The sequence below is a fragment of the Diabrotica virgifera genome, chromosome 3, assembly GCF_917563875.1.
Source record: "Diabrotica virgifera virgifera chromosome 3, PGI_DIABVI_V3a".
NCBI classification, from domain to species: Eukaryota; Metazoa; Arthropoda; class Insecta; order Coleoptera; family Chrysomelidae; genus Diabrotica; species Diabrotica virgifera.
Window position 1 is genome coordinate 260822831 of NC_065445.1, and position 14442 is coordinate 260837272.

Genomic DNA, 14442 nt, shown 5'->3' on the forward strand with positions numbered 1-14442 from the left:
GCAATAAGAAAAAAGTTATGTAACGTTATAGACGAGTGGCACTCTTCCAAAAAAAAACGCTTATTTCTCGAGATACTGACCACAGTGTGGTGAATGAGTAATTTTTGTCTTACTTTATGTTTTTGGTGGTGCTGAAAACGAAAATAAGGTTTATTTTGAATTTTAAATGGAGGAACATTGTCAAAATTGCAATTTTGCCCTAAAAATAAATAAAAATGAGATCACGTTCTTCTTAAAATTAAAAGTTGCATTATTTTTTTTCTATAAAACATTTTATTCTTTGTATCCTATGTTTTAACATAAACTAGACTAAACAGTTAAATTTCAAATTTTGTCACTCAACTTTTGCGATTAAACTTTGAAATTTAGGAATCTGCACCTTTCACTTTAAACAATTCATAACTTTTATTATAATGAGACAGAAATACCGTTGTCTTCAAAAAGGTAAAAAACATATACTATAAAAATTTATATACAATTACTCGTTTGTCGTAAGAGATACAAAAAAAGGTATTTAGGTAAAAGTTGGGGCACAGATAGGACCATAATGTAAAAATATTTTCAGATATACAGGGTCACCCGTATTGACAGGGTGACACAAAGTTTTGTTTTTTTAAATGGAACACCCTGTATTCTTTTATATTTTGGGATTCTCCTCGATATCTTCTTTCTCAAAATATAGGGTTTTGTAATATTATACGGGGTAGATTAAAAGATAATTACCTTTTATTGTTAGATAATTTCGTAGCAACATTCACACACTGTAGAATTGTAGTGATTTGACATCAAAGTTTCTATTTATGGTCAAAAGATTTTTAATATAGTCTAATATTGTTAAACATTAATAATATAGCGAAAAGTTTAATAGTAATATACAGGGTTGGTCAAAACTAGCAATGAGTATTTTCTGAGTTTTCTTAAATGGAACACCCTGTATTTTAGTATTCCAATGAAATTATATTTTATGGTACTTTTTTATTTCTTAATCATTCCCTATACCTAAGTGCTTTAATTTTTGAGTTATTCGTGATTCTTTAATCCAAACATTAATTGCAAAAAAAATTACGTGAAATTTTATTAGGTGGCTGTGCAAATATTCAATCAAAAATAATTTTTCAAAAAAAAAGTAGATATTAATCTAGACTGATCCCTAATTTATTAATATTCAATGAGATATCCAAATACCTACGTAGTTAAAATTGTTGGTGCGTAAAATAGAAATAAAAACATACAAGATTCTACCTAGTTGGCTATGACAATAAATTTGCTAAAACATTTGATATTATACTATTTTTATAGTTCCAGTTGCGTTGTTACCATTACTAATATTGATTTTTTTAATAAGTAACTGATGAGTAACTGATTAAAATGGTTTTTGTGCTAGGAGAGTATAACAAAAATGTGCTACTAGCAATAAGAATTTTTCATCAGCAATTTCCTGATAAACGAAAACCAAGAGAAACTTCTGAAACTATGCTAAAACGGTTTCAACGGACTGGATACTTAAATTACGAGAAACCTGATCGAATGAAAACTATTTTAAATGAATAAAATGAATTAAATGTAATCCTTAATGTAACTGAGGATCTGCATATTAGGAAGAACGTTCTTATAATCTAACTATCTAGACCTAGACTGTTGAAATCGTTTTAGTGTACTTTCAAAAGCTTCTCTTCTTGGTTTTCGTCTATCAGGGAATTGCTGATGAAAAACTCTTATTGCTAGTAGCACATTTTTGTTATACTCTCTAGCACAAAAACATTTTAATCAGTTACTCATCAGTTACTTATTAAAAAAATTAATATTAGTAATGGTAACAAAGCAACTGGAACTATAAAAATAGTATAATGTCAAATGTTTTAGCAAATTTATTGTCATAGCCAACTAGGTAGAATCTTGTATGATTTTAATAATATTTTACGTACCAACAATCTTAACTACGTAGGTATTTGGATATCTCAATCAATATTATAAAATTAAGGATCAGTCTAGATTAATATTTACTTTTTTTTCGAAAAATTATTTTTGATTGAATATTTGCACAGCGACCGAATAAAATTTCACGTAATTTTTGTTACAATTAATGTTTGGATTAAACAATCACCAATAACTCAAAAATTAAAGCACTTAGGTATAGGGAATGCTTAAGAAATAAAATAGTATCATAAAATATTATTTCATTAGGATACTAAAATACAGGGTGTTCCATTGAAGAAAACTCAGAAAATACTCATTCCGAGTTTTGACCAACCCTGTATATTAATATTAAACTTTTCGCTATATTATTAATGTTTAACAATAGTAGACTATATTAAAAATAGTTTGACTGTAAATAGAAACTTTGATGTCAAATCACTACAATTCTAGAGGGTGTGAATATTGCTACGAAATTAACAATAAAACGTAATTATCTTCTAAACTACCTCGTATAATATTACAAAACCCTATATTCTGAGAAAGAAGACATCGAGGAGGATCCAAAAATGTAAAAATATACAGGGTGTTCCATTAAAAAAAACATAAGTTTGTGTCACCCTGTCAATACGGGTGATCCTGTATATCTGAAAATACTTTTAAATTATGATCCTATCTGTGCGTTAACTTTTACCTAAATAACTTTGTTTCGTATCTCTTACGGCAAACGAGTAATTGGACTTTGTCACAATAATGTCCCACCCTGTATATATTTAGGTGGACCAAATTAAATGATAGTCCATACACGTTATTAAACGTGTTTAATTAAAACTACGTAACTGACGTTATGGCCGATTGAGAAGAGAATTACGTCATTATTGATTAAGTTATCTAATGAATAACTAAGTTTCACATACAAAGCTCTACAATCACAGAATATTGTACTCAAGCAGCTCTACGTATGCAATATTAATGAGGGCTACGAGTGCATCGTTTAGAGCTTCAAAGGAATGACGTTAGAGCATCTGCATCTCAAAAGTTCTCCATTAAAGATTAAATATGTCTCAGTGTTATATAATGTAAACACATGTAAGGTCACTACTTAATTTTATTCTTTAAAAAACTGCTTAAAAGGACATATATTTCAGTTCACGTCACCATGTGGAATATTCTAGCATTTATAAAATACTGAAATTAAAACCCAACTATAGCTCATGTTTTCTAAACATTGTGTTTTTCATTAATACGCTAATGTTGGATAATAAAAAAGTGAGGTACTTTAACAACTAGCCTAACAATGGAAAAATAATGTCAGTTTGCTTTATAAACGTATGTCTGCAAATGCTTCGTTTCCGTCATAGAGTGTTGAAGTTTTTCCTACAAACTGACTATTTATTTATTGCTCTAAAACCGGTTAGAATATGCAAATTAAATTTTGTGGATTTTAAGAGGTAGTTATTGCGCATTTTTTTATATACAATTAGGAATTTAATATTCACCATTGGCGCGCATACGGGTAATATGACTCTTATGTGAGCCAATGGTGAACATAAAATTCTTAATAATTGTATGTCAAAAAATGCACAATAACCATCTCTTAAATCCCACCAAATTTCATTTGCATATCTCAACCGGTTTTAGAGCAATAAATAAATCGTCAGTTTGTAAGAAAAATTTCAACAACCCATATCTCGGAAACGAAGGATTTGCGGATACTTATTTACCATACCTATTTTAAAAAAAACACTCTGTATTGATGAAAACCAAGGCCAGCAGTTAAAGTACCTAACTTTTTTAGTATCCAACGTAAGCGAATGAATCAAAAACAGAATCTTAAGGAAATATGAAGCTATAGTTGAGTTTTAATTTCAGTATTTTATAAATGCTAGAATATTCAACAGGATGACGCAAACTTTGAGAAAAAATCACAGTTTAATTGGTACACCCAGTATACAATGACAATTTGCCTGTCTAGCAACAATATTATTACAGCGATATTGTTAAAGAATAACGCTATAACATTTTAAAAAAATCACTTAAATCGGACAATAGGTTTATTAAATTCGAGGCATTAAAAATTACAATTTTTTAAGATGGTGTGTTAATTTCTTGGAGGGGTGTATCAATATGCTTCTTAATGAGAAATATGATATACCTACTTTTTTCTGAATTTTCTATTTGATAACAATAATAAAAAAACATATTTCAAAATTTCTGAGAATTATACTCTTTATTTATTTGATCTTTCTGCATAGGTAAAGAAGTGTATAAATTTTGTTAGTTAATTATTGTTACAAACACATACTTACTTTTCGTATATTATCAGTCCAGCTTCTTTGCTGATTGCATGAGAAAAAAAGGATCTGCTATTTTACAAATGAGAATTCGAAATGTGTTAATAATTATATGGGGTAGGTATTACTTTTGGTCAAGATATAAGAAATTTGACCTGACGCTGGTATGATGTCCCTACCGATTTAGCATCATAGTAAATAGTTGACGTTACTAATCCCTCAATTGTCTTTGCGACGGGTGGCAATAGTTTTGTAACAGCTACCAGGGCCGTACTTTATATTATTTACAGAACTGACTCGTTACCTATCAATGCAAATAAATTATTAAAATTAAAATTTCTAGACAATGTATTAAAAATTTTGTTTACTGTAGACGAATTAGTTTAGTCATCTGAAATTAACTTGCTTGGAATCAATTAAAAACGATCACAAACAATTTTTTTGTCCAATGCGCTCATTACGTGAATTTTATTGAGTTAGATTATAATGTGTTTTATATGGTTTTCACTTTAAACAAAATGGACTTCCGATAATGCAGCTTTCTATCTTTAAATAAAAAAATTAAAGAATCATTAGAAATAGCATTAGTTAAAGATAAGATATACCTCTAATTATTATTCTACAGCTTGACACATAATTCTCGTGCTTATAGGTATTTAGGTAAAATTAAGTATCATTTATTTATCCAGAAAACATACATTATGGAACATTATGAAAGGGGGCAAACATATTTAAGTTTGACATTTGCACATTCAGGCAGTTATTTTCTTGCATTTAGATAGAAGGTTAGATCGCGAGTATTCAAGTAAAATGTCTGAAGTCGGTGAAGCTAGTGCTAAGTGTAAAACACGTGTACATTTATCTGATGATGCCAAAGAAATTATTAGGAATGTTTATCAAACTATGAAAGAAGATAATCCAAATCCAGAAGACGGTAAATTCCTCATCAAGACAACATCTCGACTGACAAGGATGCCATATACAACAGTGTGGAAAATTGTTACGAATAGAATTCAACCTCGTAAAAAGCGGAGTGACTTTTCTACACATAAAGCAGTAAATGAAAAAGATGCTGAGGTAATTAGAAGAGCAATTTACAATTTCTATTCAAAGAACCTAGTTCCAACGCTTAGTATGATCTACCATCAACTTGTTAAAGACTATTCCATTACGTATTCGCCTTCATCTTTATCAAGATTTTTGAATCACATTGGTTTTCAATACAAGAAAATTAATAAGCGATCATCAATAATGGATTCTCCTCGTCAAATTAAATGGAGAAATGAATACTTGGATGCTATATCTAAATTTAGAGATGAAGGAAGACCGATATTTTATCTAGATGAAACATGGTTCGATACCCACGATACTGCTCAAAAAGGTTGGACAGACGATTCTATTAAATGTGCACCCAATTATCCAATTAGTAGAGGTCAGCGAATAATTATTCTGAACATTGAATCCAAAAATGGCTGGCTTGGAGGGGAAAGTTTTTTACTATCGGCAAAAAACGTTAAAGATTCAAAGCTGGACTACCATATGACGAGTAGCTTGTTTAAGGAATGGTTTGAAAAGAAGGTGTTGCCCAATTTGCCTCCAAAAAGTGTAATTGTAATGGATAACGCAACGTATCACTGCGAACAAATTAGAAAAATCCCCGGTGTAGGTTCGACAAAAAAACAGATATCTGATTTTTTGTATGACAATGATTTGTACTTTGAAGAAACATATACAAAAAAAGAAATGTTGGAAGTTCTTCACACAAAAGTGTTTGAGAAACAATTTGTTATAGACGAATTAGCCAAACGTGATGGTCATAATGTATTGCGATTACCTCCTTACTACTGTGTCTTCAACCCCATTGAATTAATCTGGAGCCAACTTAAGGAAAGTTGACGGCGAAACAACTGCTGTCCCAAATTTAGTAGCGAATCGGTGTCACATGTTGTAGAAGAAATAAAAAAGATTTCCCCAACACTGTGGCAAAATTGTGTTTCACATGTTATAAAAACGATCATTACAGAACATTAACCTCACATATTAAACCAATAATTATAACATTAGATAACGATTCTAGTGAAGATTACAGCGATAGTGACATAGAGTTGTAATTTGTATTTATTTTTTTCCGTCTAAACTTCAAATTTTATTTTTCTATGTTATTTTCTATGTTATTTTTTATTATGTTATCTTTTTAATTCTGATTTTTGCTACCACTCTTTTAATCTTTTATTGTTATTATCATTAATTTCCCTAATTTCTTTAATTTGTTCATTTCTCTTATTTCATTGTACATAATATTATACCTATAACTACATAGATATAATTACGTAATAAATATAATGATATGATATTTAAATTTATATTTATTATTCCAACCCCATTAAAATATTATATCTACTTGAAGACTGGAATTTTTTTTTTGTTAAGGGGATGGGTACGAACTTTCGGCTTTAAGCCGTTACGTTATTACCGAGGGCCGAAAATCCCTGAAAACTTCTATAATGTTTATTTAAATTAGTTACAGGGGTGAAAAACTAAGAGAAAATTTAGTGTGATTTTTAATTTCAAATATCTCATTCAAAAGAAACTTTTAATTCATTCCAAGGGACTTTCGGCCCTCGGTAATAAAGCAATTTTTCATTCTTCGTTTAAATTTTTCAAAAATACTTACATATTAGTTTTCTCAGGATTCGAAAAAAATGATTACATTTAAAACACATTGAAAATTTTGACAGGCGTCAAAATTTTGCATTTGTTCCTTTCCCCTTAATTTTAGCGAATCCGCTCCTGGAGGGTTTGTTGTTTGTTATTATGATACTAAATCGGTAGGGACATCCCACCAGCGCCAAGCCAAATTTATTATATCTTGACGCAAAGATAAAATTTTTAGGTACCTACTACAATCCTAGTTGAACCTCGACTTTCTATTTCTCCCTCCTCGTTCTTGGCTCTACAACTCTAAGTGAGTTTTTGGCCACGTTTACTATTTTCTCCACTCTCTTTCGCAGTAATCTCTTATTGTCTGTACTCTCATCACTTATACAGATCACTCACTGGCGACCAACTGACTTCCTGTCATCGAGCATCTCCCAAAAGGTTGTCTTTAGTAGTCTTCGATGATGATTCGGTCAAAATACATGTCCTGTCATCTTATACGATTTGCCTTGATTTATGGCGATATATTTTCATCTCCATAGAGTGTTTGGAGTTTCATGTTGATAGAGTTCCTGTCCGGTGTCAGCACAGAGAGTCAGAGGCTGTCCGCATGAAGAGTCTTCTTCTTTACGTGCCATCTCCACGACGAATGTTGGCAATCATCATTGCTATTCTCACTTTTGACACTACAGCCCGAAAGAGTTCAGTTGAGCTGCATCCAAACCATTCTCTGAGATTTCTCAGCCAGGACATTTTTCTCCTACCTATGCTGCGCCTTCCTTGAATCTTTCCCTGCATAATTAATTTTAGGAGTTCTTATCTGTCACCACGTGATATATGACCCAAGTATTGAAGTTTTCTTATTTTGATGGAATCCAGTATCTCCCTGATGTTCTGTATTCTCCTTAGTACTTCTTCATTGGTTATTCTGCCTGTCCAGGAGATTCTCAGCATTCTTCGATACGTCCACATCTCAAATGCTTCCAATCTATTGAGGTATTGTTTATTGAGAGTCCATGTCTCCACACCATACAACAGAATACCGCAGAAATACCGTTCTGAAAAGAACAGAAAATACATAATATTTTAGTACTCGCTTTCTAATATTTAGGCTGAGGTCTACTACATAATTATTTGTTTCATATTAGTGAATGCACGTCGCCTTTTCTATTCTAATTCGGATTTCTTTGGTATAATCGTTTGTTTCACTAATGTTTGTCCGTAAATAGTTATAATTCTGAAATCGTTCTATCGTTTTATTATTTACGTGTAGATTGATATTCCTAATAGTTTTCTTTAATATAACCATGAATTTCGTTTTCTTTATGTTTATTGACAGACCAAATTCTTCACTCGTTGCAACAACCTTATCTAAAATTCTTTGTAGATCTGTAATAGTTTCTGCTATTAGAATTGTGTCATCGGCGTATCTAATTTCACATATGGGTAGGCCATTTATTTTTATGCCTGCTACTTCATCTTCTAATGCTTTTTTGAATATTTCTTCTGAGTATGCATCAAACAGTGATGGCGACAAGATACCTCTTTTGATTTTTATTTTATTGGTGTTTTAATTATTTATTCTTATGACAGCTTCTTGTTTTTAATACAGATTATTTATTATTCTTATATCCCGTGTGTCGATGTTCTTTGTTATCAGTAGTTTTATTAACGGATTATGTTTCACCGTATCGAATGCCTTGAAGATTATGTTCCCTTCTATTGTGTAAGCTGGACATGAATAAGCTGATATCTAGACTCAACAGCAACAGACATCATGCCCTGTGCTATGCAGATGACTAGTCTCTATCGCCTGCTGCGCGAAATAATTCTTCTACTGTGGTTCCACACCATTGTCAAATATTACGCAACCATGAAAGTTTCTTTTGATCAATCCATCTCTTTCCCTCCAATGGTTTTTGTATAAAAATGCGAAGTAGACAGTATTTAGTTCCTCTAATTATATGGCCGAATTATTTTGTTTTTCTCCTCTTTATGTTTATAAACAGATGTTCTGAATTCATCATTTGAAAAACATCTTCATTGAAAGTGTGCGAAACCCGCGATATTTTTAGGATTCATCTATAGCACCACTGTTCGAATGCTTATAATTTCTTTAGCATTGTGGTTTTTAAAGTCCATGTCTCACAAGCATACAAATGGAATGGCCTACACATAACACATCGAGAGGTTTCTGTTAGATAAAACTTATTTCCAGGTCATAAAAGCCTTACGTGATAATATTTCGATCCTGGTTATTATCTCTCATCAGAGTCACAATTTACATTTAAGCAGCTGCCAAGGTATTTAAAATGGTTTACCCGTTCTATCTTTTCTCCATTAAGAGAAAGCAGACCTTAATATATATTAATCTTTCTAACTGACATCCACTTTGTCTTTGAAATATTGATTTTAAGGCCTCTCCGATAAGTTGCTTCACTGACTAGATTTACTAATGTCAGCAGATCTTGTAAATTTTCTGCAATAATGGCTGTATGGTTAGCGTATCTGGTATTGTTGATTACTTCTCAGTCTAGTCTTACTCCCTCTTGTATGTCATTCTAAGCCTCCCTAAAAATTTCGTCGCAGTATGGTTTAAAAAGACTGGGTCACAAAACACAACCCTGTAGAGGTAAATTTTTTAATGCCTTTTATTTGAATTCCTGTCTGCTTTTTCTGTAATGCAATGATAAGTGAAAATGAAAGTGAATATACAGTTTGGTTCGCTTTGATTCGAAGGTGTGTGCGCAGCTCCACTAAGGACGTCGTAAGGCAGAAACAGCTGTCTAGAGATTGTGTATTGGCTCTAAATCGAAAGGAAACATAAAGTGTCTTTTCCCTATTACCTTTACTTAGATTTTGAGTACTTTTGAGTAAACTTTGTTTCCGACGTTTTTCTAGACGAATGAAAGCGGAATGTGACTGCATATTGTAGAGTCTTTTTCCCTTTTTATTCGTCGTCTCTTGCCTTATAAATTGTAAAAGTCAGAGATTAAGGATATTACCAGAAAGGGGTTCCAATAAGAAAAGTTTCAGATTTAAATAATTATTTACTACACTGACCGGCACAAAAAACGGCCACCCCAAAAAATGGGTAATATTTGATTTCTTGAATTTCCTAAACCTGTTGTCCGATTTAAGTGATTTTTTTAAATGTTATAGCCTTGTTCTTGATCAAAATTTCTGTAATAATATTCTTGCTGGACAGGTAAACTATCATTGTATACCGGGTGTACCAATCAAACCGTGTTTTATTCTCAAAGTTCACCACACTTTATGGAATATTCTAGCATTTATAAGATACTGAAATTAAATCTGAACTATAGCCCCATGTTTTAGTAACATTTTGTGTTTTGATTCATTCGCTTATGTTGGATAATAAAAAAGTTAGGTACTATAACAACTAGCCATGTTCTTAATTAATACCGGGTGTTTCTAAATAAGTGCGACAAACTTTAAGGGATAAATCTGCATGAAAAAATAATGGCCGTTTGCTTTATAAACATATGTCCGCAAATGCTGTTTCCGAGATACTGGATGTTGAATTATTTTCTTACAAACTGACGATTTATTTATTGCTCTAAAACCGGTCGAGATATGAAAATGGAATTTGGTAGGATTTAAGATACAGTTATTGCATATTTTTTGACATGCAATTAAGAATTTTGTATTCTCCATTGGCGCGCATACGGGTAATATGACGGGTAATCCTCTTAAAACCTGCCAAATTGTATTTGCATATCTCAACTGGTTTTTAGAGCAATTAATAAATCGTCAGTGGGTAAGAGACAATTCAACATCTAGTCCGTTCTTTAACGGTAAAATATTCCAAAATCTCTAAATTTTAAAAAACCGCTTGGATTGACATGAAATTTGGCATACACATAGCTAACAAGTCAAAGAAAAAAAGTGATATTGTGCCGATATGTGCTTCTGCCCTGGCGGTGGTTTTCACCCCCTCTTGGGGGTGAAGAAATATTCGTTCAAAGAATATCAGGAAATGGATAAACTGGCTAATTTTAAGTAACTTTTGTTCTATAGAGTTTTTTCACTAAGTCAATACTTTTCGAGTTATTTGGCAGTGAATATGTTCATTTTTTCAACAAAATAACCACTCTTTAAGACGGTTTTTCGCAAATAACTCAAATAGTAAGTATTTTGTCGAAAAAACATTCTTAGCAAAAATATAGCCTGTAGAAAATTTTAAAAAATGGTGTATATATCACGTCTTTACACCTAGTAGAAGCAGAGTTATAGCTAATGAAAAATAGGTTCATATTTGTCAAATTCCAAATGGAATATTTTAACGTGAAATAACCAAAAATGAAGCACATTTCATGGAAAACTCATTACAACTTATTTAAAGTGTTTAAAAAAAGCTTCATTTTTGTTTTATAAAAAAATTTTTTAGCATCAAAATTAAACAAGTTACGCTCAAAATAAGGTTAGTTCCTTTTGGTTTTGGTAAAAAAATCGAGAAAATCACCCCCTAATTAGTATCTTAAATGAACTTATTCGTTACGACTTCACAAGTTTCTTGACTCGTGTATATATTGTTTATATAATCTGTAAGTTTCATCAGTTCAAAGTTCTTATTATTGAAAGGGCTGTAGTTAAAACGGGTTGAACGAGTCATTGATCATGAATGTATGCAAATTTAGAAACACCAAATCTTAATCAATTTTTGTCTAACAGAAAAACAAAAAATTACATGATATTCAGAAAAGCAAATCTGACTTTTTTTGTTTTTCGAGATTTTTGGTATCTCTAACAATTTTTAAGTTATTTTGAAAAAAAGCATATTTTTCAAAATTTAAATTTTTAAAAATTTTAATTTCAAACCAAATTTTTTCAAAAATAAGCACTTTGAATAGATAAAACTTACAGATCATATAAAGACAACATAAGTAAAATAATTTGTGGAGCGGTAATGATTAATTTCATTTGAGTTGCTAATTAGGGGGTGGTCTTCCCGATTTTTTTTTTGCAAAAACAAAAGGGGCCAACTTAATTTTGAGCCTAACTTGCTTAAATTTAATGCTAGAAACTTTTTGTAAAAACAGAAATAAAACTTTTTTTAAACACTTTTAAAAAGTTAAAATGGATTTTCCCCAAAAAGTGCTTAATTATTTGAATATTTCACGTCGAAATATTCTATTTGAAATTTGGTGAATATGAATCTATTTTTCATTGGCTATAACTCTGGTTCTACGAGATCCAGAGACCTAACGCGTACACCATTTTTTTACTTTTTTATAAGCTATATTTTTGCAAAAAACGTTTTTTTCGACAAAATACTTACTTTTTGAGTTATTTGCGAAAAACCGTCTAAAATGTGGTTATTTTTTTGAAAAATGAACATATTCACTCGCAAATAACTCGAAAAGTGTTGACTTGGCGAAAAAGCTCTATAGAACAAAAGTTACTTAGAATTAGTCAGTTTACCAATTTCCGGACTTACTTTGGACATATATTTTTTCACCCCCAAAAGGGGGTGAAAGTCATCCCCAAGGCAAAAGCACACATCGGCACAATATCACTTATTTTCTTTGACATGTAAGATATACGTATGCCAAATATCATGTCAATCCAAGCGGTTCTTTAAAATTTAGAGCAAAAAACGTGAAAGAATGGACTAATCCCGAATATCGGAAACGAAGCATTTGCGGGCATATGTTTATAAGCAAACGGTCAATATTTTTTTATGCACAATTATTCCTTAAAATTTCTCGCACTTATTTAGAAATACCCTGTATTAATGAAGAAGATGGCTAGTTGTTAAAGTACCTAACTTTTTTATTATTCAACATAAGAGAATGAATCAAAAAACAGAATGTTAAGAAAACATGAGGGTATAGTTGGGTTTTAATTTCAATATTTTATAAATGCTAGAATATTCCACAGGGTGGGTGTGGTGAACTTGGAGAATAAAACACACTTTGATTGGTACACCCGGTATACAATGATAATTTACTTGTCTAGCAATAATTTTTTTACAGCAATATTGTTAAAAGCGAAGGCTATAAAATATTTAAAAAATCACTTAAATCGGACAACAGCCTTAGGAAATTTAAGACATCAAAAAGTACCCATTTTGTGGGATGGCCGTTTTTTAGTCCGGTCAGTGTATTTTAATTTTTATTTTAATAGTAAATTTTGTATCTGGAACTTTTCTCTTTTGCAATAATAAGTACTCTCATACTGCAAATGCCATTTCGTTGTTAAATTCTCCGTATTTTTCTCTATTGTCCAAATTTTTCGTTGGAAAACTGTTTGTATACTTAATATTTTCAAATTTTTCAAACTTTTTTCGACTGAAGGAATATTACTTTTTATATCATAATACAAAAAATTCAGAACCCTTCCAAATCCACCTATCTCTAAGCGTTTTAGAAATTTATTCCTGATTAACTTTTACGCTTGAAACCTGGAAAACTTCTTAAACAAGTTCTTTATCTCTTTCTTAACTCGGTTCAGTAGCTTGGTGTGTAGCCCACTAAATTATTAAGGAAAAGGGAACATCAAGCGAATTTCTATTCATATTCATTGAGTTTTGGAATTGGTGAATTAAATTTTAAAATTCAGCCAACGATGTTTTTGCTGAAATCGCATCATGTTTTATGATTGCTACTATACTTTAAATGTCAATTATTCCCCCATAGTCCATTCTTTCACTGTTTTTGCTCTAAATTTTAAAGAACCGCTTGGATTGACATGAAATTTGGCATACGTATAGCTTACATGTCAAAGAAGAAAAGTGGTATTGTGCCGATGTGTGCCTTTGCCCTGGGGGTGACTTTCACCCCCTCTTGTGGGTGAAAAAATATATGTCCAAAATAAGTCCGGAAATGGGTAAACTGACTAATTTTAAGTAACTTTTGTTCAATAGAGCTTTTTCGTTAAGTCAACACTTTTCGAGTTATTTGCGAGTGAATATGTTCATTTATCAACAAAATAACCACATTTTTAGACGGTTTTTCGCAAATAACTCAAAAAGTAAGTATTTTGTCGAAAAAACGTTCTTAACAAAAATTATGCCTATAAAAAAGTAAAAAAAAAATGGTGTACACGTTAGGTCTCTGGATCTCGTAGAACCAGAGTTATAGGCAATGAAAAATAGATTCATATTCACCAAATTTCAAATAGAATATTTCGAAGTGAAATATCCAAAAAATTAAGCACTTTTTGGGGAAAAATCATTATAACTTTTTTAAAGTGTTTAAAAAAATCTTTAGTTTTGTTTTTACAAAAAGTTTTTAGCATTAAATTTAAGCAAATTACGCTCAAAATAAAGTTGGTCCCTTTTGTTTTTGCAAAAAAAAATCGGGAAGACCACCCCCTAATTAGCAACTTAAATGAAATTAATTGTTACCGCTCCACAAATTATTTTACTTATGTTGTGTTTATATGATCTGTAAGTTTCATCGATTTAAAGTGCTTATTTTTGAAAAAATTTGGTTTCAAAGTAAAATTTTTAAAAATTTTAATTTTCAAAAATATGATTTTTTTCAAAACAACTTAAAAGTTGTTAGAGATACCAAAAATCTGGAAAAACAAAAAAAGTCAGATTTGCTTT

General features: G+C 31.0%; 1 protein-coding gene across 1 annotated transcript in view; it reads left to right on the top strand.

Moving 5' to 3' along the window:
• The window catches only part of LOC114324758 (uncharacterized), a 1163158-nt gene that overhangs the window by 1094545 nt on the left and 54171 nt on the right, over positions 1-14442 (top strand). The gene's annotated exons all lie outside the window — the stretch shown is intronic.